At 37.6% G+C, this 26,294-nt stretch overlaps 1 pseudogene; it reads left to right on the top strand.

Moving 5' to 3' along the window:
- The first annotated feature begins 6,097 nt into the window (after window positions 1–6,097).
- LOC128585861 (10 kDa heat shock protein, mitochondrial-like) lies at window positions 6,098–6,395 on the top strand (annotated as a pseudogene).
- The last annotated feature ends 19,899 nt before the right edge of the window (window positions 6,396–26,294 follow it).

Genomic DNA, 26,294 nt, shown 5'->3' with positions numbered 1-26,294 from the left:
GTTTGTTTCTCTGCCAATCAGAAAATGGCAGAAAATATTAGCATATGAAAATTATAACTAAATGACCATCTTCTAGGTTCTAGGAAAGTTAACATGGTTTTAAGGCAAATACCAAAGGGAACTTAAGAAATAATTTTACAAAATACATTTAAGTGTCAATGTTATAATTGCTCTTTTTTAAACCTTTTAGAGAACATGAGGAAGGGATTATGAGTAGGGGAGAGGTTCTTAGGATTATGAAATTAGATGTCAGTTTAACAAATTTAATATTCTTTTCTCACTCCAGAGTATTTTGGTGGGTGTCAGAGCATACTGATTTTGTTCTAGAGATTATTAACTTCCCCTGAAATGAGATTCACCCCCCCCCCCAGGTGACAGGTTTTCACTTTGCTGCCCAGCCTGGAGGGTAGTGCCTGATCATAGTTCACTGCAGCCTCAGATGGCTGGGTTCAAATGATCCTCCTGCCCCAGCCTGGGAGAAGTTAGGCCTACAGTCCAGCCTCCATGCCTGGCTTTTTCTTTTTCTTTTTTTTTGGCTAGAGCTTTGGTCTCACTATGTTGCCCAGGCTGGTCTCTAACTCCTGGCTTCTAGTGATCCTTTGGCTGTGTGCTCCTAAAGTGATGGAATTACAGGTGTGATTCCATTGTATGTACCACGCCAGAAATCATTTTTTGATAACATCCAAGGTAAAATGATTAGGTTCAGATTAATGCTGACAAGCATGAAAACAAAGTTCCATTTTGGTGAAGTTGAGGCCAATTATTAAAGAATTATAAAAACAGCAGCAATGAATAAGTGGAGAATAAAAGATTAAGATAAAAACAATAATTTAATGCCAATTGTGACAGTTTTATCACTATGATTATCCTTTTTTTTACAAAAATTTCTAAAGTCTACCATATTTTATAACTGCTTTAGATTTTTTTTAAAGGAGAAGTTTTTTTTTTTTTATTGTTGGGGATTCATTGAGGGTACAATAAGCTAGGTTACACTGATTGCAATTGTTAGGTAAAGTCCCTCTTGCAATCATGTCTTGCCCCCATAAAGTGTGACACACACCAAGGCCCCAGCCCCCTCCCTCCGTCCCTCTTTCTGCTCCCCCCCCTATAACCTTAATTGTCATTAATTGTCCTCATATCAAAATTGAGTACATAAGATTCATGCTTAGGAGAAGTTTTTTTTAAAACCCTTAAACATAGTTTTAAAACACAAGAATTACATTGTCAAAGAAAAAAATTTTAAAATAAAAGCAACAGTAATTTTCTAGTGAAGTTGAGTTGTAGGAAATTAAGTAGCTAATTGTGCCCCTAAATGGCAACTCCAACCCCAGTTAATTATTCAAATCTCCCCTTTGTTTTTTAAAAAACAACTTTATTGAGATATAATTCACATATTCTACAATTCACCCACTTAAAGAGTACAACTCAAGGTTCTTTAGTATATTCACAGAATTGGGAAACCATTACTTCGATTTAATATTTTCCATTGCCCCCTCCCCCAGAAACCTCTTGCCCGTTAGCAGACACTCCCATTCCCCCCTGCCCATCCTGGCTTTAGGCAACCACTTGTCTTTATTGATTTCCCTATCCTAGATTTCATGTAAATGTAGCAATACAATTTGTGGTCTTTCATGACTTCTTTCACTTAGCGTGTTTTTGAAGTTCATCTGGGTTGTAGCATGTATCAGTATTTTATGGGCAAATAATATTCCATCAGATGGATGTATTATATTTTATTTATCCATTCATCAGTTGATAGGTATTTGGGTTATTTCCGTTTTTGACTATTATGAATATTGCTGCTGTGAACCTTCATATACACGTTTTTGTCTCTTAGTCACTATTTTGTGATCTTTAACCATTGTTTGATTGTATAGATATTTCCAAGCACTGCTTGATCTGTATGTCCATGTGATAGTATGAAAATTTACACTCTGCCTTGATAGAAATAAAATCCTAACCCAAGCTTTTCTTCCCCTTTATTGGGTTGTGAATTGTTTTCTCTGATACATGCATACAGTTTGTCTCTAAATGAGATAAATTTAGAATGAAGAGTTGTTTAATTTACCCATTCATTTGAACAAATTAGGAGAAAGGGATCTGGAAAACAGAAAAAAATTGTTCACAGGCAAATTTTAACAAAGTTAACCAACCAAATTAAGTCACATTCAAGTATTAGGAGCTAACTATACTTGCCTTGGGCCTTTCTGTCTGTACAATTTGGATGATCATTTTTTGGCTCTGCTCACCCAATTCTCAGATACTTGCTTTTGTAATTCCCTCAAAGACAGTTCCCGATTTATGATAGTTTAACTTACAATTTTTCAACTTTATGATGGCTCTAAAGTGATATGAATTCAGTAGAAACCGTCCTTTGATCTTTTGTTAGGCTAGTGACATGCAGTACAATTCCTCTGTGTGATATCCCGGGAGCAGGGCAGAGGCTGCAGGAAGCTCGGCTCCCGGTCAGCCATGTGATCACCGCAGTGAACAACTGATACTCTAAGATGTACTGTGTTCACTAAATCACAGGAGGTATTCAACACTTTATTACAAAGCAGTTTTGTGTCAGAGGATTTTTCCCACCTGTGGGCTCATGTAATTGTTCTGAACACATTTAAAGTAGGGTAGTTGGAGCTATGCTGTTCCCTAGGTTGGTTGAATTAAATTCATTTTTGATTTGACAATGTTTTCAACTTACAATGGGTTCATTAAGTCAAGGAGCATCTGTAGTCCCACAAAATATGCATTTTACACTTTAGTTAGTATTGTGTTTCATTTGGTAAGCAGAGGGGTTTGGTCCTTTCAATGAACATTTAATTTCTATATCTGTAGGCTCATTTGTTTTTGTTTTTTGTTTTTTAGGGGGGTTGAGAAAAATACTTCTGGTATTCTTCTCTGCAGTGGTGATGAGACTGGCTCCAACATGTAAATTTAAAGTATTTATTGTTTCTAAAGTAGAACTCCAGTGAGAAAACATGCTATGATATTAGGCTATGTTGATGGCTGTTGGTACTTGGGAATGTTCTCTATAAAGAGGGGTCATGCATTAATCCAACTGATATTTATTGATTTCCAACCATAGATACTAAAAATCACTCTGCTTTGGGATATTATAAAAGTGGTATTTATTATGTAGATTCACCTAGCACCTCTTAGAACATCTGAGACCTTTTTGGAACTCAAAAATTCCATGGAACACAATTTGTAGCACATGGTGGTTTACTATCTTTGAAACAGCTAATTCAATTCCACCTAAACTAAGGTTTGCATTTTGCAGAGTGAATTGTAGAGCTGGTGATTGTTAATAATTATAGACAATTCAAAAAAAAGAAAATCCACCTTGGTAACATCAGTCACACTTTTGTGAACGTCTCAATGTATATCAGTGTAACCTGGCTTATTGTACCCTCAATGAATCCCCAACAATAAAAAAAAAAAAAAGAAAAAAAAATAATTGGGAAAAATGAAATAAAATTTCTTAAAATTTCAAAAAAAAAAGAAATGAATAATGAGATATTCACTGAATGAAATAAAGTAGATCTCCTTCAACATGCAAGGGAGAATTTTAGAGAGATTTTAGTTATTCAGCCAGCTATGGCAGAAGGGTTAAAATCATAATCCAAGAAAAAGATGTCATTGATTCTTTTATAACCTCAGCAGTCCAGACTTAGGGTTATATTTCATTTAAAAGAGAACACGGGCTTTCCCTTAACTATGTAAGATTTACAGTTACTCAATAAGATTCTATAGACTTTTGGGACTTTTCAGTTCCCTTTCTTTCATGCATGATTTTGATTAAATGCATTTATATTTTAATATAAGCTACATCCATTACTGTGTAGTATCTTTCAAAGAAAACGTGTATAGGTAAGAAGTGGCTTTATGATTGGGCAAAGTTAGTGGTTTAAGAATGGAGTTAAGCATGGCAGCATGGTATTTGCAGCATGGAGTTCAGAGGAAGATAGTCCACTCAGTTGCCATCTTATTAGTCAGCACCACCGACCCCCTTGACCTGATCTAGCACTTCAAAAGATATCCCTATACAGCAAATATCCCCTTAAGCTTAGCCCCAACTGTTCTTTTGCACGGGGTCAAGCATATCCGGGTATTAAATACTGTAGAAAGGCACTTTGATGCAGTAAGAATGTTAGAACCATTTCACAATGTGCTTCGGCACCCCAGGCATAAGAATCTCCCTTGCAGAATGATTCTCTGATAATTTTCTTTGGAAGAAAAACAAATGAGATCCGACTTCTTTGCATGTACATAGACTTAATACTTCTTATAGCTATACATGTTTATCTTTTCCATTAGACAGAAACATATAACTGCACCTTATTCACATATTATAGGAGAAGTAGCATCCAGACAAACTGTCCTTAATATAGGATACAGTAATTAATCTCCCTATAGGTGTATTGACATCAATAGCATACAAATCCCTCTCTAAAACCAGTGTTATATATTATCTACTGACTTCCAGTTAAAAGACACAAAGATAAGCAAATAAATGAAAGAATGAATTATGGAATAAGCACATCAGACTATCCAGATTCTGTTGTCTTCACAGGAGAGAAGAAAAAGTTTATTAGGAACTTTGGAATCTAGTTACGTAATTTGCATTTTTCTGAGAATACTTATTACTTTTCTTCTTGTCTCCTTGCACTTTAACAGCGATTCTCAACCTGTGGGTCACGACCTCTCTGGGGGTCTTCTGCATATCAGATATTTACATTATGATTCATATCAGTAGCAAAATTATAGTTATGAAGTAGCAATGAAAATAATTTTATGGTTGGGGTCACCACAACATGAGGAACTATATTAAAGGGTCGTGGCATTAGGAAGGTTGAGAACCACTGCACTATAAGAATATTAGTTACTATTCTTTTTTTAACTTTTTTTTTTTTTTTTTTTGTAGAGACAGAGTTTCACTTTATGGCCCTTGGTAGAGTGCCATGGCATCATACAGCTCACAGCAACCTCCAACTCCTGGGCTTAAGCGATTCTCTTACCTCAGCCTCCCTAGTAGCTGGGACTACAGGCGCCTGCCACAACGCCCGGCTATTTTTTGGTTGCAGTTCGGCCGGGGCCGGGTTTGAACCCGCCACCCTCGGTATATGGGGCCAGCGCCTTACCGACTGAGCCACAGGCGCTGCCCAGATACTCTTCTTATTACCTGGACAGTTAAAAAAGTTTGAGATCTTTTACTATATAGGCTGTCAAGACCCATGTTCTGGGAATAGAGAATGAGTAATTGGAAAATAAGTATCTTATTGGGAATTTAACATTTTTGATACATGCTTTTTTGAGATTCTCTGTTGATGGGTGGGGGCTATATCTTGAAAAAAATACAGGGGAGACAAAGCAACTGTGGTAGACACTGACATTCTTGCATTAGGAAGCTGGGCTTTGAGTACTCAGACACAAGCCCATTTGGACTATATTAAGTAACTTTTTTGTTACTTAATGAGATGAAGTATCACAGATAGAATGTCATTGTCTAATATCATGACTGCTCAGTAATTACACAATGACAGCTTGAATAATTACTGTGTGCCCAGATACATAGCTCTGTGCTGTGTGCATGTGTGTGTGTGTGCGCGCACATGTGTGCATATGCAGGTGAAAAAAGTAAAGGATATAAAAGAATTTGAACTGCCACTCTCCAGTAGCTAACAGAACAAGGTACACAGGTGCTCAAAATAAAGTTTCTTATTTAGGTTTGTTAATATGACTTTAGAAATAGAAAAGATTATTATGTTGAAGTGTTAATTTTATAATGGGAAACAGAATAAACTCAGTTTTCACTATAAGTATTCTTTTAGCAGTAATCATTACAAAGTATCACCTGACACAGCCAGGTATGTCTTTTTCCCTTCAAGAGGAGAAAGAAATAATATCTTTGGTTTCATTACTCCCAGGTTTTTAATATCTGAGTATATTTGACAGATAGACTAGGAAATCAATGGATAAGTCTTTGAGATTTCAGAAACCATGATTCTAATTTCCTCCTTTTAAAAAATAGGCATATTGGGGTTTCTCCTTGCAGTGGTGCGGCGAGAGTAGAGTGGTGGCTACGGAGGTGGCCCCCATGGCAGGAAAAGCATTTAGAAAGTTTCTTCCACTCTTCGATTGAGTATTGGTTGAAAGGTGTGCAGCCAAAACTGTAACCAACGGAAGCATTATGCTTCCAGAAAAATCTCAAGGAAAAGTATTGCAAGCAACGGTAGTCAGGCTCTAAAGGAAAGGGTGGAGAAATTCAACCAGTTAGTGTGAAAGTTTGAAATAAAGTTCTTCTCCCAGAATATGGAGGCACTAAAGTAGTTCTAGATGACAAGGATTATTTCTTATTTAGAGATGGTGACATTCTTGGAAAGTATGCAGACTGAAATAAATCACTACTGAGATGGCATTGACATGAAGCTGCCCGGTCCACTGAAGTTCTGAAATCTTGCATCGTGTAAATAATTTCCATGTCTCTCTTTTATAATACATTGATGATATCTAAACTGCTGACAAAAAAAAATAAAATAAAAAATAGGCATATTTAATTCATTTGGAAAAATTCAAAAATCCAGAAAGTATAAAGTGAAGAATAATTATAACCAAGATTCAATTTTAAATAAATTACATCATAAGACTAGCTTTTTCAAATAGATGACTCTTCAGTGTCTTGATAAGCACTTAACACCTTCTGTACATTACAAATCCAGGATTACAGGATCTCACGGGACAAAATAGGCATGCAAATGAATGCCTCTTAAAACTTCTGACACTTTGCACAAATAGAATTGACATCATAACAAATATAACAAGCAGACGAACGTTTGCTTCCTTTAATTTAAAGTTGAGGGGAATATGTCCGGCCAGTGGCTAAAGTTACACATTTAGAGGAAATGGACCTCTAAAGAATTCTCTCTGTTCCGCTTGGTTGTAAAACTTTCAAAATATGTACTAAAACAAGAAATAATAAATGATTGCTGCTTATAGTTCTTTTTTTTCCCTAAGAAAGAACAGTGAGGAATTATTTGTTCAGTCCAACTGAATCACTCTCGTGAAATAAAAAATACTGCCCTCAGACACTGTGTTTTTTTCATTTCAAGTCACACGTACCTGCCAGGACAGACCTGATCTCATCACTACCTAAAACTTACAGGGAAAAAAATGTATAGGATGGCTTTGAGTTTGAAGTAAACACTCAACAGTTTGCATGTTTTCATAATTTATTCAACTCTATGCATCACTGAATATTAACTGAACAATTCAGAATAGCAAGATTTTTGTAGGTAATATTTGTACAAACTTCTAATAATTATCAAAATGGCTTTATTTGTTTTTTCTTGCCACTGACCCATAAGATATATAGTAAAGGAAGACAGATCAGCCTCTTTCCTGATAAGAAGAGTAACCAAGAAGACCATATGCAAGAACTAGGTTGGGAGGAATTTCTTTTTTTAAGATCCATCGAAATATATTAATATCATTGCCTTGGGCAGATGAGATGTGTTATTTCTTTAATAAGTTTGAAGATGTTTACAGAAGAACAATGAACATAAGCACTTGCTTCTTTATCTTTTGAAAAGAATTCGTGAAGATGAAAATTTCAAAAAATGGCTGTTTCTTAGAACAAGATCCGTTTAAACTTTTTCAGTGCATAAAGAAATACTTAAAACATTTTTTAGAGCATTAAACATAATATACTATGTTTTAGAAAATATTTGAGAGCAACCTGGATTTAGAGGGTTTAGGCCAAGGCTTTGAAGTATCTTAAATCTCCTTGAGACCTAAAAGACTGTTTATAACTAACAGTTACTTTGTCAAAACAACATTGATGAGATGTTTGAAAAATTTCTTGTTAAATTTTTATAAGAATATTTGGGTTGGGGAAAGGAAGTATCTGCATTGCAGGATGATTTTATTTAATTGATTTATTTAATCTTAGAAATGGAGAACACGACTCCTTGAAGGGAAGTTTATCTGTGGCTTGTATATGGGAGACAAGAGAAAATGTGGAAAGTTATATCAAATTTGATGGTCTTAATAATTTCTAATTATGAATGTAGGACTAGCAATGGCCTCTTTAATAGGCTTTGTGTGTCTTTTTTTGTTAGACTAATGGAACTCAACATTGGTTCACACAAGTTTAAGAGGAGATTTGAGGTTACTGAATAGATCAAATCTACTAACAAGTATTTCTCTGCAAGGTTTCCCTTTGGAAATGATCAGAATTTATTTAAAGCAGATCTAAGAAAGCAACTTATCCAGAAAAAAGTCTGTATTGGTACTTGGAACATTTTCTCTAAGAAAAACATTTCCCTGTCTGGCTGTATTTAAGAAGAGGTACCAAAAAAAAAAAAAAAAGACGTACCCCCCCCCCCCCCACACACACACATTCGCTTTGCCCCTTGCCCACTCTCGGCTATGTGCTTTTCAGTAACATGGTCAGTTTTCAACAAGAAAAGGCCAAGGAATGGAGGGAAACTCAACAAAAATATCACCTTTCAAAATGTTAATTTCTTATTTATCAGCTATCAATTAGTCTGTTGGTGATTTAATTCACTAACTAGAATCCTCTAGAAAATGTGAACACAGAAATTTATACCACAGCTGAATCCCAATTTTTTTTAAAAAAGTAAATTTTAACCAGTAAGAGATTTAGTAGAAGAGGTTTCAAAATACTTGGCATTTAGCTTATATTATTAACTTATACTTCATTATATTAATATATTTTATAAATCATTTTATTATATATTTGATAGAGTCAAATGTAGGGACCTACCCAAATAGAGTGGACCTACCCAAATAGAATCAACTCACCCAAATTGGATATCCCACCTAGGAAAGGTGTATGGGCCAACTCCACACTCCACAGATGTTGCACCCAGGAAAGGGAATGTACCAATCCCCATCTTTCCGACCTTCAAAACCCCCTTCTGCCATTACCCAGGTGCTGACTTCCTTCTTGAACTCACCAACACTGGGGTGGAAATAAAGGCCAATGTTGACCACACAGAACCTGGATTCTCTTTTCTTTTGTTCATGTTTCAGAGTAACCTTTGTTTTTTTTTTTTTGAGACAGAGTCTCACTATGTTGCTCTGGGTAGAGTGAGGTGGCATCACAGCTCACAGCAACCCCAAAGTCTTGGGCTTAAGCGATTCTCTTGCCTCAGCCTCCTAAGTAGCTGGGACTACAGGCTCCCACCACAATGCCCAGCTAGTTTTTTTTTTTTTTTTTTTTTTTGCCATTGTCATTGCTGTTTAGCTGGCTGGGTCAGGCTAACCTACCAGCTTCAGTGTATGTGAATGGCACCATAGCCACTGTGCTTTGGGCAGCAAGCTCAGAATAATCTTTTATTTTCAGTATTTGACCTTTCAATATTTATATGTGAATTATACTTATTTTTTCTCTTTTCATTCACATGTATATTCTAGGATTTTCAGAGTTGATTGCAATGACCCTCTTCCTTTTTACCCCCATTCATTATTCAGATTGTTAACAATTTATATTCTCCAGTATTTTGTCCTTATATCCAAATGTTATTCTTCTTGATGTACTAAATGTATTTTGATCTATTTTTACTCTCAATTTGGAGGGCTTTATTATTATAGTATAGTAATTCTAGATATCTTAATATTTTGAGAATTCTGTGATTACATTACTGATGATTTGTTTTTGTTTTAATTTTCTACACCGTACAGCTGACAAATTTGGCATATTTGTGCATATGTTAAATGAATTGAAATTAATCTTACAAGAATTTCATTTATAATTATTTAAAAATAAGTGTTTACCACCCAAAACAAGAGAGAGACCCTGTATCTACTAAAAGTAGAAAGATTAGCCAGGTGTTCTGGTGGGCACATGTAGTCTCAGCTATTTGGGAGGCTGAGGCAACAGGATCATTTGAGCCCAAGAGTCTGAAGTTGCTGATAGCTAGGCTGACACCGCAATGCTCTAGCCTGGGCAACAGAGTGAGACTCTGACTCAAATAAATAAAAAGTAAAAATCAAGGTTAGAAATTAAGGTTAGAAAAATGGAGGTTGTAAAAAAGTGCATTAGGTATAATGTCATTCTTTAAAACAATGTACACAAAGAAAAAGATTTGAAAGTAGCTACAGCATGACACTTGGTGAGAATAGAAATATTTTAACTAGATTTCTCTTTGTATATGTGTATTCATTAATTTTTCAGCAGTGTATCTTAATTCAAGGAAAAAATAATGAGTGTTATGGAATTGAATGTAGAAAGCTAGTCACACTGGATCTTGAAAGATTGTGGGACACTCGATTCTTTGTTAGCTGTTAGGTCTCAGTCCATCTGAGAGGTGGAATTGGATGTGGAGAGGATGATTCTACTCAGAATTGCTGAGTGCTCACCTTGTAAAGAACTCCACAGTCTGTCACTAGGCAACTTCTCATCCGTCCTATAGTTGAGGTCACTGAAGTCCTAGATGTTAGGTCACATGTCCAAGTTCACATGGCCCCATGGTCCCACCTGGTTTTAAGAAGCTCCTTTCCCACAGATCACAGACTTGTGAAACATTTGCTGCTGTTTCAGGTTTGCAGGCTCACCCAATATTTAAGAAATTTGGAATTAGTGTTCCCATTTAAAAATTAGAAGTATTCACAGAAAAATTCAGATATGTAAGTTGTCTTGAGAACAATCTTGAAAAGCCATACCTCGAGTCCTTTTCATAAGGTAACAGGTGGAATGAAAGACTGACTGCCCATTTTTTGAGAGGCATTAACTTTTGTTCCCCATTGACCTAACATGGACCACCAGGCCTGCAGGCCTTTGAGTTTGTAACTTCTGTATACTGGCCCCAAACAGTGAAACCAGGAAACGCTGACTGACTATTCATTGACAGTAATTAGGATCATCAAGCACCATTTCTCAGAATGCCCCATATTTTTTCCTTATACTTCTATGTCATTCAGGAATCACTACCAAGGAATGAAAAAAAGCAAATGGAACTAAACTACAGCTTGGAATACTTAGGGTCAGGCTAAGTGAGGAGACACAACTTAAGAATGTAGGTTTGTCAATTCTGTGACGCAAGGATTCTCAGGGAAAAGAAAGCAGCAAAGGGATTGGCCCTGGTCCATTGGGTGTTCCTGAGGCCCATTGTAGACAGAGGAGAAGGTGACACTGCCTTCTTAGTGGCTTTTTACCTGGACTCAGGAATCTTCCATGTATATTCATTTATACAGTTATTAATACATTATCTACACCTCTTATGGCACCCAGAAGCAAAGCACAAGTTTAAGAGCATAATATGAAAAATGCATTGCTAAATCTTGACTTGAGTTCACAGAGGATGTTTTAGTTGTGATGTCATTTCCAGATTATCCCTTTCTGAAAGCAAATTATCAGATTTGTTAGAGATATTGACTCATATATCTCTTACTAACCCTTTTCTGAGATAAAAGTGGATTCCAGGATGGATATTAGCATCATAATTAAGAGTGAGTGGCAGAACGTGGCTTACACAGAGATGACAAAAACCACACTTGTTCTTTTAAAATGCTCTATAATGCTGATACTTAACATTTTGAAAGAATCACAAATTTGGATTTGTTTTAAGGTTTTATTATCCATCGTAATATAGGGTAAAATGTCTATATGTGCTATAGTTAGATATTCCAAAGTATTTTTGGTTACTTAATATTTTTCTAGAATAACTCTCATATCTTGGTTCTGAATTACTGAATACCTTGTTTACTATCGATTCATCTTTATAGCTGCATATTTAACCTGAACCAGTTTTAGTTGAAGGGAAAAATTAATGTAAGAAGAAGCATTCAGAACACATGGGTAGAATCATTTCTCCATTACACAGTCATTCTGTTAATTTTGGTTCTCAGCATCTCACCAAGCAGTCTCTAGCACCATTTGTTTTTGTTGTTGTTAATCTAAATAGAGGTCCTTTATCGTGTAGGTCCCTGTCAGTCTTACATGCTGTTTGCATAGACTGTTGGTCAATTTTGATCAATTCTGTTTGGATTTTTAAAATTTGTCATGGACAGTAAGCCTAAAGGAAATACTTAAAACAAAACACTTCAATCACATTTTTCCTGGTTTTATTACTACTTTAATAATTAGGAAATAAAAAACTGATTTCTAAATAGTTTTGGGGTTAAAAACACAGTATTTTCTTTTTTATAACACAATGCTTAGCTATGGCTTTTGGCCAATGTTTATGCCTCGTATGTCATTTGTGAATGCTTTCAAATAAAAAATGTGCAGAATTGCATTTATATTTTTGGCTTCAGAGACAGCATAAAAGCTGCTTCCATGATTATTCTAAGCTAGTTCTGTAAAGAGATGTAATGCTACTTAAATTTTAAACAAGTCCAGGGTCTCAAACAAGGCTGTGTTATGTTATCACATCTGGTTATTCTTTGCGTTAAAAGGATTATTCCCAATGTTTTGTAATGTTTATTACTTGGGCATCCAAAATGTCAATAACATACCAAGACCTTAACAGAAGAGAATACAGAGAGTAAATAACACCATTGAAATACAATTTTATTAAAAAAAGAAAAGAAAAGAAAAAAATAAATACATTTTTATCTTTAACATTCTCAATTTTTTTGGACACAGGTTCTCCTTCTGCTGCTTGGGTTAGAACGCAGTGGCATCATCACAGCTCACAGCAACCTCAAACTCCTGGGCTCACTGATCCTCCTGCCCCAGCCTCCCGAGTATTGGGACCACCCATCCCCATGCTCAGAAAATTTATCTGCTTTTTGTAGAGACGGTTTTCACTCTTGGTGGTCTCAAACTCCTAGCCTCAAATGAGCCTCTTGCCTCAGCCTCCCAGAGTGCTAGGATTATAGGTGTAAGCCACCACACCCAGCTAAAATTGGTTTTTAAAGTTTTAGGCTCGTAAATAGTTCTGAGAATATAATGAAAGCTGTGTATCCCTATTCAGAGAAATGAATTTTTACTGAAAAACTGAATATTCAGTAAGGGTCTTGTCATGCTTCTAGGTTTATAGATCACAGGTTATAAAACCCTGTGACAGTTTGATACATGATATATATATAGACCAGATACATATGTATATAGAATACATAGGTACCTCCATACATACGTATCCTATATATGCCATAGGATATACACATATATGATTTAAAAAAAATTCCTCTAAAATTTCCCTAACTAGTTGAAAGCTTGGAAATCTTGGTTGCTTTTCAGGACCCCTTAAAGGGGTTCCATAGGATAAAGGTAGATGTGCTGACTTTTAGGAATCAATATTTGAAATGAAATAAAAGAGTATGTTTCAAAAAAAAAAAAAGAAAAGAAAGAAAAGAAAAGAAAAGAAAAACAAACACACCTCATAACCAGCATCACCGTGACATAAGCGGTCAGTACTCAGATAATGGTAAGAGCTGTCATGTGTGGGAACTGCCTCCCAATTCCTGTTTCCTGATTGGCTAGCTAATGGGCCTATCCTGATGGTCAGACTGTGACGAGAAAGAAAAGCCCACCCTTTCCATTCTTGGAGAGTACCAGAGAGGAGGAGCTGACAGAGGAAGCAAGGGGACAAACGGGACACTTGTGTGTCAACCTTCTCTCCCTGGGTAGAATTCCCGGGTCGGAGGCCTGTACCGCACGTCATATCCTCAGAGGGCTGCGCGGGCTGTGGTTTGGGCTGGGAGAGGCTCCCCGCGCAGCACCTGGCGGGGAGCGCGGAGGAGCTCCGGGGGCAGCTCGGGGGCAGCTCCGGGACAGGGAGATGGAGAATCGGGAGGGCGGCCTCTCCAACAGCCTCCGGATTCCGTTCTGGAGAGGATGATGGCCAGGGCACAAGGGGCCAGACTCAGATCCATCAGCGCCTCGGCCAAACCAAATCCAAGGCTATGTTAACCAGTTTGATGTTAGCATTCCCAATTTGTATACCCCACCAATACATTAATGCACATAGTTATGATTTAATAATAATAAAAACAAACCCCCCTCAGCCGTTTACGGTGAGCCTCATAGAAAAGGTGCTTCCAGGAAGGGACAGGGAAAGAGGACTGGACGAGACAAAACCAGAATCACCCGAGTATTTATCCGTAAGAGACGACTTCAAGTAGAAGTCAGGGAGAAGCTGTAACTCGCCAAGTTAGAGCCCCCACCTCGCCCCTTCTCAGCACACCTCGCTCTGTCAACTCCACCCTGCGGAGGGTAGATACATTAGGAAAACTGCGCACACGCATCCCTTACCTGAGATCGAGAGAAGCCACGTTTTCTTTGCACGTGTTTTTATTTTTTTGTAGAGACAGAGTCTCACTTTATGGCCCTCGGTAGAGTGCCGTGGCCTCACACAGCTCACAGCAACCTCCAACTCCTGGGCTTAAACGATTCTCTTGCCTCAGCCTCCCGAGCAGCTGGGACTACAGGCGCCCGCCACACGCCCGGCTATTTTTTGGTTGCAGTTCAGCCGGGGCCGGGCTTGAACCCGCCACCCTCGGTATATGGGGCTGGCGCCTTACCGACTGAGCCACAAGCGCCGCCCTGTACGTGTTTTTAAATCAAACGAGAGGATAAAGATTGCGAGACGCTTGCCTTGTATGCTTGCATTTCTTTCTTTTTTTTTTTTTTTATTGTTGGGGATTCATTGAGGGTACAATAAGCCAGTTACACTGATTGCAATTGTTAGGTAAAGTCCCTCTTGCAATCATGTCTTGCCCCCATAAAGTGTAACCCACACCAAGGCCCCACCCACCTCCCTCCTTCCCTCTTTCTGCTTCCCCCCCATAACCTTAATTGTCATTAATTGTCCTCATATCAAGATTGAGTACATAGGATTCATGCTTCTCCATTCTTGTGATGCTTTACTAAGAATAATGTCTTCCACTTCCATCCAGGTGAATACGAAGGATGTAAAGTCTCCATTTTTTTTAATAGCTGAATAGTATTCCATGGTATACATATACCACAGCTTGTTAATCCATTCCTGGGTTGGTGGGCATTTAGGCTGTGCTTGCATTTCTATTTCACAATTGTTCCCGCAGGTACAACTCTGCATTAACAAAATAGAATAGGTTTAGGCATCAAATATTTCTGAAATTAAGATATTTAACAGCACCCTTCCTAAGGGGGATTTTTCTTCTTAAGGGCACATCCAATCTCTCGAGGTTTTGCATTTTATTCTAACCATGCAACTTTGTCTAGTAAAGGCCTCCTTTTCACTTCTCTCTGCCTTTGTCTATCTTTTCTGATGGTTTGATGGTTAAATTAAAGAAAAAAGGAACAACTAATTTTCAGTATAACTGGCCACTATTAGAGGAAAAGTCAGCAAGGGAACATTCCAGGGAATGGGCTTTGGTTAGATAGAATTAGGACTGGATTCTTCAACAGATAGAAGCAGGCGTGTCAGGCTCACCTAAGCAGGGCACCAAAATAAGTAGACGAGAAAAGAAGAAAATAAATAATGAATAATAGGGAATCAGAGAGTCTAACAAGGACCTGTTTTAATTTCATCATACATGCAACTTTTGTATGGTTTGAATGATGAAACTATCCTTAGAGTTCAAACAGGTTTTTATTTTATTATTTTATTTTTATTTATTTATTTTGAGACAGAGCCTCAAGCTGTCGCCCTGGGTCCCTGGGTAGAGTGCTGTGGCATCACAGCTCACAGCAACCTCCAAGTCCTGGGCTCAAGCAATTCTCCTGCCTCCGCCTCCTAAGTAGCTGGTACTACAGGCACCTGCCACAATGCCTGGCTATTTTTTGGTTGCAGCTGTCATTGTTGTTTGGTGGGCCCAGGCTGGATTCCAACCCGCCAGCTCAGGTGTTATGTGGCTGGTGCCTTAGCCGCTTGAGCCACAGGCGCCTATTCCAGGTTTTTATTTTAAATTATATCTGAAAGTCACCTAAATCCTTTTAGTGCTGATGTCCTCTGAACATATTCCATGGCCTTGCTCAGAACAGCACAAGTTTTAAAAAGTAACAATCAGACAAGGATAATTTCTCACCTGATTTTAAGAGGACAACTTTAGTTTTATTTATTTTTTTTGATTCGGTAAAATGAAAATAAAAACATTAAATTTTGTCTGTCTTTAGGGAAAGGAAAGAACCAGGACTTATTCCACTGTAAGTTTCTACTTTTATCTTCTGCTCTTTTGTTCCTGTGATTACGCTGTTAAAGCCAGGTTAGGACATATGGTTAAGTTTCCAAAGAGACCTGTGCTTGAGGGGGTGTACTTGTTTGGGGAGTGTGTGTGTATGTGTGTGCAGGAGGGGGGGCAAGGGGAGGAAGACGGTATCTACTCCCTCAGATTAAAGTAGTCCAGATCCCAGGAAAGATCCCATCTGACCACCAAAGCAGGCCTGTGAGGAGCTACCGTAGGGGCTTCAACTCCCCCATTGTCAGCCGTAGCTGCACAGTTAACGCAGTGGAAGCAAGTAGGAGCCGGCTCCGGACTGTGACCAGGAAGCCGACAATTCACATTTCTTTCTTTCAGGAAACCAATTTTTATTTTTCTACCCAACAGGGGTCAGCAACACACAGAAACTTGTCTCAACTAACTCTTTGCTCTTCTTTAAAAAATTGTCTATATATATGATGTGTGTGTGTATGTGTTGTGTGCACACACTCTTTTCACCCGAGTGCATATGGCTTTTTAATGTCGAGCAGAGTGCTTTACAGAGTAGAGTTCAATCCTGTCTCATCCTTCTGAGACATCTGAAAGTTGTCTGTGAAATTTTTTGCTATTCTGACCCTGTTTTGAATGCTATAACATTTTCAGATGTATGGTTGCTTCAAAACAGCCAATGGATTAGTAGTTGGTAATGCTAAAATAATAGCAGGTGACATATGCGTGAGTGCTCACTGGCTGGACAACATACCGAGTACTGCACAGGCTTTGGCTTATGGATTCCCACAGGCCTGATAATATTAGCATGTCTCAGGCTTTTCCACGTGCTAGACACCACGCTAAATAAGCACCTGATGTGCACTCTTGATTTATTTTTCTTATCAACCTACAAAGGAAGAAGTACTATCAATTCTACTTTAAAAATAAGAAAACCAGGGCTTATTAAGATGAAATAATTAGCTCAAGGTCACACCAGTGGAAGTAGGATTTGAGCAGCCAGGCTGATCTTAATCACTCTTATTATTGTCCCCATTTTACAGAGGAGCTAATTGAGGGTTTTTAGAGGTCAATCAAATCATGTTCCTCTTTTAGCCTCTGGTGATTTCTCATCTCAATCAAAGTAATATCCACATTGTCTGATCATGTATAAGCCTCTCTGAATTGTAGTTCCCTGTTACTCCGATGTCACTTCCCACTTCTTTCTTGCCACTTTGCAGCCATAACTGTCACTTTCTTTCAACACACAGACAAGACCCTCCTACCTCAGGGCCTTTGCACTTGCTGTTCCTGTGTTGGGAATGCTTTCCCACACGATAGCCGCATGGCTTATTCTGCCCCTTCTTCAGGTAGATCTGGTCAAACATCGTAGGTCCCTCATTATTCTTTTCTGAGTTGCCACCTTCCCTCCTACTCCCTATTCTTTTTTCCTCACCCCTATACTTTTTCTCAACTGTCTATTTATATTTTAAAATCTGTCTATTTATTACTAGCCATGTCTCCTTTTTTTAATTATAAACTTCACTGAGGGCAGGTATTTTTTGCATACAGTATTTTGTCATGTATAATGCACACTTTTTTGTCCAAAATTTTGAGGGAAAAATAAGGATGCATATTATACATGGATAGTAATAATTCCATACTGATATAAGTGTTACTAATTCTTTTATTTATGCCTGTGTGTTAAAGGTACAACTCTAGAAAGCAAAACAATACCCTGTAATACAGTATCAGTTTTGTGGAACATAAGATGAACTTGAAACAAAAGTATTTTTGACCAATGAAGAGTGAAGTATTTCTCTTCATATACTTTAGGCAGCAGCTACCAATCTAGCTCATATTTTTACAAAAGTTATTGGCAAGTACCTTGGAAAATGTTGAAATGGTATTTGTATGCTGCAGCATTTAAGCTAGGAGTTATTAAAAATGCAACAGAGGAGAGACCCTTCGGGCCTCCTCCCACAGAGAGTATCATATTGTGGAGGCAACAGGAAGAAAAGCTTCTTCAGATGCCAAGACAGTGCGAGGGGAATCTCCAAAGTGGCAAGAGGTGGACAGGAGGGGAAGGCCTAGATTCTGGAGCAGCGTCAAACCAGGATCTCTGCTCCGATCAAGATAATACAGAAGAGAATAAAAGAATCCCATGAGAAAAAAAAAAATAGATGATTTCTCAGGGACATATAAATGGTGCTTTAACTTTGTGAAGAGGGACGGTTTGAGCATGAGGACATAAACAAAACTTGTCCCCAAACTTCCAGCAGCCTATGAGAATCAAGTTTTGGAATTTAATTCTTATGTTATTAGTCTTCTTCAAAAGACTTGCAACTTTGAACTGTCTCAAATCACCAGTATGGATGAGGTTCTGCTCGCATCCACACAACAGAACTGTGGATGTCAAAGGAGCAAAGACTGGCTTTTAAAATTAGTGGACAAGAGAAAACACATTTCACTGTTGTTCTAGCCTGTTGTGCAGATGGGACAAAGCTACCATCTATGATCATCTTTAAAAGTTTAAAAAAAACTTCTTTTACAAAAGAAAAGATTCCAGGTGGAGTTATTGTCCATGTGTATAAAAAAAAGGATGGATGAATGAAGAAGGCACAAAAATTTGGTTTAACAGAGTCTGGTCACAAAGGCCTAGAGGATTATTTAAAAAAACAGCTTTTCTTGTTTTTGATCACATCAAAGCCCATGTTACACAAAGTGCAAAAGCAATCATGGTAGACTGGAAAACCCAACTTGCTATGATACCTGGGGGGCTAACTAGCTAACTGCAACCTCTTGATGTGTCAGTAAACAAGCCCTTTAAGGCCCTAAAGAAGAAGGAGTGGGTGTTCTGGATGCGCTCAGCTGGTGATGATTTAGCACCTACAGGCCGAATCAAGAAAGTATCCATCACCCAGGTTTGTGATTGGATCCTAAGATGATGGAGGAACAATGTCAAGAAGGACATGGTTGTGAAATCATTTAAAAAATGTACCATCAGCAATGCTGTGGATGAAATTGAGGACCATAACATTTATCAGGATAAGGATAAATTATTCTGATGAGTCCTTCTGACTCATCAGAAGACACTTGTAATGTAGAAATTGAAAAAGACCACACTTCTGATAGTGACACTGATGAAGAGCTCTTGGCCTTCTATGGTTTATAAATACTGTAAATTTGTTATTGGTACCTAAAATTTCTTGTCCCTTGTATTTGCTCTTGTGTTTTGTAATTATTTGTTACATAAAACATTTCTTGTATCAATTGCAATCAGTGTAATCTGGCTTATTGTACCCTCAATGAATCCGCAACAATAAAAAAAAACAAAAAGAAAAAAAAAACCAAAACATTTCTTGTATCATAATATGTTAAAAATACTAAAATTTCAAACAAACAAACAAACAAACAAACAAACAAACAAAAAAATACTAAAATTTCTTTACAAGACAAAAAACAAGTACCTAAATATAAACAAATAAAAATTTGAATTAAAAAATTAAAAGGAAAGTTTTCCTGAAAGATTAGGCAAAAATATGGGTGCATATTATACACTGCAAAATATGGTATTTATTTATTTAACTAACAACACTAGCATTTACAATAAGACATGGCATAGTATTAGAGACATTCGGAAAGTGTAAGAAGGAATGATAAGAGCTTAAGAAACTCACCCAAGGCCACACAGTTAGTAATAGGTAAAGTGACCTTCCTAACAAACGCAGTATTGACTTTATCCACATAGCAAATGCATAAACCATCTTCCTGGGCTCTTCTTCCAATTCTCTTGGCTTTTAATTATAATAGGCTAGGCGAACATGAATAAACAAACCAAACAGGAAAAAGGCAGCATTTGTTACTGTCTCTTAAAGTGGGATACTTTAAAGTGAGATCAAATCAGAGGCCGGGTCAGGGAAAGGGGACACTGGTCTTTACCAGAAAGGGAGTTGACAAGTGATGAAGTCAGGAATGTGCTGATGTTTCTGGGCTGCGTGAAGGGGCACAGTGTGGGGAGGTCCTGGATGAAGCTGGTGTTGGGTTAATTAATTAGGCAGGGATGCCTGCCTGTTAAGGGGAGGAAGGAACTGAGGGGATTGATTTGGAGTGGACTGGGGTCTCAAGTAGCAGTTACAAAGGATCCTGGAGGCACAGGAAGGATGGGAGAAGTGTTGGGTACAGCTCAATTTGGCAAGTGGCCAAAGAAACATGTCAGATATTAGTGAAAACAGACCACAGCTGCTGCACTTTACAAGCTAAATGGCAGGCCATCCCTCAGCCCTCCCCCCACCAACAGCCCATCTTGAGTTCTGGAATAGTTATTCTCTTCCTAAGACAGCCAGTCATAACTCAGTCCTCAGTTGAGGGCGCAAGAAAATGCGAGGGGGTGCTCAGGCTTCTCTGCTAATGGAAAAGGCTTCAGAACATGAATGAAGGCTCAATTTCTCTTGAAGCTGAGAGAATTTAAATGTTAGTGTATTAAAGTCCCACCTCCTTCATTCCCAGGAGAGTTTTAAAAATCGTATTTTCTTTCATTTCGTGACATCTAAACTTGTAATTTCTAAGGCTTCTAGAATATTTCAAATTTTTAAAATCTCCTTTCTTCTTCAAAATGTATTTGTGCCTTTCTCCTTCTGAGGAGAAAGGTCCTAGATCGTCCAGAGTAAAACATATATACATATGTGTGTGTGTGTGTATACACGTATATGTCTGTGCTCATACGCATATACTACACGGAAGAGTTTCAACATAGAAATTCTAGAACAAAAACATTGAAAGGCGACACAGATCGTTACCAGATTATACAATTTGAGTGGCTTGGTGACATCTCCAGCCTTCTTCTTCCTGATACCCCCAACCCCTTACCCTACAAAGCTTACATAGCAAGTAAGTGCCTGCACTCCGAACCTCACAGCCGGGTTTAAATTTGGGCTCTGCTACTTACCAGCTGTGTGACACAGTGCCTAATTATTCAGGCTCTATGTTCCTCAATTTTGCTTGTCTATAAAACAAGGCCAAAATTAATTCTTAATTAAAAGGGCTTTTGTAATATTTAATTGAGTAAATATACATAACATACTTAGAACAGTACTAAAAGTTAAATATTACTATTATTTATAGACACTATAAATTCTTCAATGTTTTGTGTTTACTTAGAGCCCAGTTGGCAGCTCATTTTTTTTTCTTTTCTTATTGTGTGTGTGTGTGTGTGTTTTTTGAGACTGAGTCTCACTGTCAACTTAGTGACAGCCTAGCTCACAGTAACCTCAAACTCTTGGGCTCAAGAGATCTCCTGAGTAGCTGGAACTATAGGGGCCTGCCAGGATGCTTGGCTAGTTTTTCTTTTTTTCTTCTATTTTACTTTCTTTTTTTTAGTAGAGATGGGGTCTCACTCTTGCTTAGTCTGGTTTCCAACTCCGGAGCTCAAGTGATCCGCCCATCCTCCTCAGCCTCCCAGAGTGCTAGGATTCAGGTGTGACTCACCATGCCATCAGGCTAATTGTTTTACACCTAAAAGGGCCTAGAAAAGTGGTTTCTTAATCTGTTTTATGTAGCACTTAGGACAGAACATATAGGGAGGTACTTCAAATTTTTTTATCATTTTTTTTGTCATGGTCGTTTGTAATCTTAACACTCTGGGACACCAAGGTGGGTGGATTGCTTGAGCTCTGGAGTTGGAGACCAGCCTGAGCAAGAGTGGGATCCAGTCTCCAAAAATAGAAAAAGCTAGCAGGGTGTTGTGGGCAGGCACCTTTAGTCCCAGTTACTCAGGAGGCTGAGGCAAGAGGATCTCTGGAGCCCAATAGCTTGAGGTTGCTGTGAGCTAAGGCTGAGGCCAAGGTGCTCTACCGAGGTGACACTGTCTGTCACAGTGTCACAGAGTGAGACACTGTCTCACAAACAAAATTTTCTTTTCTCATTGAGAAAAAGAAAATATAATTATAGTGCTAGCCAATTGATATTTCTTGTTCATGATGAAAGATGTACATGTATGTGACATATGAAAAACTCTTCTATTTAGGGAAATAAAAGTCAGCACAAAATAAGAGCAACATCAACATTCAGGAAGTGACTCCCACTAATTTTTTCTGTTACCAGTTTTTATTTGTGACAACTGTTCAAATATTGAGTGAAGTTGTTCTTTTCAATAGCACCTGCTTACAAGCTGAGGAAGGTCTGTGACTCCCCATGCCACATGCTGTTCAGGGTGGGGAGGTGGTGATTTATCAAGCACACCCATTAAGAAAAAAGATTTTACTCTAAGTCACTTTCTTCCTTGAATTTCTCCTAACATGAGTGGCTACCTAGCTCATGAGGAGATTGCAGAGCATGGATAATGATTGTGGAAAACCATGAAACTAAACTAAATCCTATAGTAGTTATCAGTGAATAAATTTACTTCACATTGCTAATTTTGAGTGTTTTATTGGTTAATCGGTTGTTCTGTGGTCAACTGATTAAACTAAAAAAATTATTGATTTTTGAAATCAGGTGTTGGACATTGTTAAAAGGGCCTGGGTATAGGCAGTTGAATATGACAAGTTCTGCCCTTAATAAAAAACATTGTCTACTAGAGAGACACAACTTGTTTCCTTTTAATAACACACGTGGTGATGCTATGATAGCAGAATAAATATAGGACTAGGAGGATGCTAAGAAAGAGAGGGGTAATTCTTCTGGATGTATGGGGTATGGATGGTCCTGAAGGTTGAACAGAAGGAACAGCCTCAACTTAAAGATCAGTTGGAGAGTACCTGGTGTTTCTGGTACGTGTAAATAAACTGTTGAAGCAGGAGTAAAGATTACGTGGTAGAGACTGTCAGGATATGTAGCTGGAAAAAGGATAAAGCCTAAAATCAGGCAATGGCAATGAAAATGGAGAGGAGAGGGTTTATTTGATAAACATTTTGAGATCTGATGAGCAAGACAGGTGACTAATGGCTATAAAGGTTTAGGGAACTAGACATTGGAGAGGATGTGGCTTGGGTTTTTGGCCATTACCTGAGATAAAGGACATAGCTCAAGTTTATTTTTGCTTTGCTTTTGTTCAGCAAGAATGTGTCTATAGGGAACTCAGACTGAGATATTTTGAGTTTGGATATTTTGTCACAGTGCAATCAAAACTACCTTTGCCCCATCGTCTCTGGTCTGGCGTTCAGCTATTTGCAACATCCTCTTCACCTGTATTCGCCCTGTGCATCTAGAGGCTTGTTTAGTTTATTTTTCCCTCTCCCAAGGAATGTCGTGTGCCTTCTCCAGGATTCTTGGTTTTTAGCTCTAGTGACAAGCAATGGCATTGACTAGTGCCACCTAAATAAAACAAAAAAGGACTTTCTATGATTCAAACAGGACAAAATAATCCATTTTTCTGGTACAGCCTTTGAAATCTCCAGATCCCTAACCAGGCATGAGAATTTGCAGGAAAAAAGCAAACAGTCCAGTTTAGCACATCAGGAAACTTCTCTCAAGTCACAGATACGTTCCTATTCCTGAGAGTTATGCACAAGTCAATAAAGATTACCTGAACAGTTGGAAATACAACTAAATAAAAGCTGAGACTTAAAATCACTCAAGAATATGCACATTGTAAGCCGTTTGGTAGGAAACTCCTGCTGTGTGTCTTTTAAATTTTTTTCTCTATTTCCTAATCCAGTTTCTTTAGAAATCAGCTTTGGTAGACAAATGGAGGCCCTCTATTATTGGGTACTTGGGAACTTAAGTTGTTTCACAATTTCCTTCTTAAACTCTATGCCTTAGTTCACACTACTGATGGATGAGCTATTTTTTCTTGTAGTATACTTATAGCATAAAATGTATATACATATAAAAGTAACATACATTAAACAAAAGTGTATTTCAAGAGTTTTTGAAACTGATGAAGGCAAATATTCTTGGGTTTGCCAATTTATATATAGATGTTAGTCTAAGAGTGTTTTAAAGGATAGATGATTGTGACTAGGATTTAATATTAGAGAACAGCTATCTAATTTGTGGACCTAAGAGATCGATGTAGTTTAAAAAATTTTCATTGTCTTACTTTTGGTACTGTTGTAATTTATCTGTGTATTTTCTCAAGAAAATAAAAACTCATAGATTTTCATAGATAGAAAAATAAAACTCAAATTAATCTTGCTTCTTAAATGTAGCTCTGGTACAAAGTTAGATGGAGTTGAGAAAATTTGAATTACTCTGTACACGACATTAAAGTTTCTATTGACATGTGCATTTAGATTTATTTCTTCTTCTTCTAATCACTATTATATTTGAAAAGTAGATTTAAATGATAGGCACCATACATATTTCAATGCTAAAATGTCTTTCCTGGAGAGAAAGAAATGTAGAAAATGATAATTTGATAATATACTTTATAAGCATGCAAACTCTATTTGTTTAAATAGAGTTTTGAATATCTGTCTAAGAACTCTTATTTGTGGTTTCCAAAAGAAGACTTGAGCCAGAATTTCTTGTTGTTCTGCTCACATAGTAAAGGTTTCTCTCTGGGGTGTCCAGTTCTTTTACTACTTCTTTTAAACCTGAAGTCTGAGAGTTTAACAATCGCCAGAAAAAAGAAAATAAAAAAATGTTTTAATCATAAAAAGTTTAAGGAGTTTCTTTTTAAGTTTTAATACTTGAAGAGTTCATCTAAAAGTAGATTTCAAAGGTATTTTAGATTTGATTAATGCTCTTATGTTTCACAGTTTTTTTAAGTTTTGAATAATCTCATTTTCAATTCTTATAAACTTGAAAGGTTAGTACAGACTTGATATTAAAATTAGTTATTTAGTATTGGTTAAAAAGTGTATTATTATGTTTAACTGATTTTTTTTTTTTCAGTTGATGCTACTGTGCAGAACCAATCCTAAATAAATTGTTGACAAGTGGAATTTTCCCTCAAAGGCTCATTTTTCTATCTCATCACGGCCAGAGACCGCCCATAATTCCTTAAATAAATAGGGTTCCCCATTGAAAAGTCTCTGTCCCACATTCTGGAGCTTTCTTTCATTCTCTGTGTTAAAACTTTTTTTTTTTTGGTCTTTCTCCTTGGTCTTAAACTCTGATCCCAGACTATCATGAAAGCATTAATGGACAATACACCTTAATAATAAGTTCTATTTTCCAGGAAACATCTTTCTACATTGCTAGACTGAAGGAATTCTAAGGAAAAGAAATTGGGGGTGCTTTTTTCAAGGAGAGCCTTTTCATTATTTCCTTCAGTAAACACTTAAGATCTGCTTGCTTGGTTTGGTATTGTGTTTCTATAGTAATTCCACAGTGCATTTTATGGGTCACAGCTTGAAGCAATATGGGAGTGCTGGTTTGATAGGCATTGTCTCCTGTAGGGCAGGGGTTCTCAATGGAGAATGACTGTCCCCCTCCTCCACCCCTAAGGTATTTGGCAGTGTCTGTAAACACATTGGGTTGTCACAAATGGGGAGTGTTACCGTCATCCAGTGGGTAGAGGCCAGGGATGCTGCTCAACATTCTACAGCTCAAGGAGCAGCTTCCTACAAAATGTGAATAGCGCTAAGACTGAGATGCCCTGCTCTAGGGCAATACCAACCTGGGGCGCAGATATGCTGTTTTTTTCTACTCCGTTTCTTTTTATTTTCTTTAGTTTGAGACAAATGACCTAGCAACCTTCTTGAATGAGTACACACTTATGAAAGCTGACTATATTTTTCTCTGCATCTTTAAGTACATCTTTCTATGTTTGAGTTCCTCAACACTTTTCATAGTTTGTGTCATTCATTAATTCATTAAATCTATGTGATGTGTTTATTGAATGTCGATTGATCCAGACATTGTCCCATATGTTAGGGCTACAATAATGAAAACCAAAATACCCAAAAAGGCATGCAGACAATGAATGTACATTCTGGTGCAGTGATGTCCAACCAGTGTGCTGTAGCACACTGTTGTTCTGTGAGAGGATCTCAGGTGTGCCACGAAAATTTTTAAAGATCATCAATTAAATTATTTTTGAAAGACGTTCAAAGCACAATAAGTATATTCTTTTATGTATATATGTATGTATGTAGTTATTTATTTTTGAGACAGTCTCAAGCTGTCGTCCAGGGGTAGAGTGCTGTGGCATCATAGCTCACAGCAATCTCCAACTCAGGCTCAAGCAATCTTCTTGCCTCCGTTTTTCTATTTTTAGTAGAGATGGGGGTCTTGCTTTTGCTCATGCTGGTCTGGAACTTGTGAACTCA

This window comes from Nycticebus coucang, chromosome 5 (assembly GCF_027406575.1).
Source record: "Nycticebus coucang isolate mNycCou1 chromosome 5, mNycCou1.pri, whole genome shotgun sequence".
Taxonomy (NCBI): Eukaryota; Metazoa; Chordata; class Mammalia; order Primates; family Lorisidae; genus Nycticebus; species Nycticebus coucang.
Note: the sequence above shows the minus strand (reverse complement) of the source record. Positions and strands in the feature narration are given on the sequence as shown.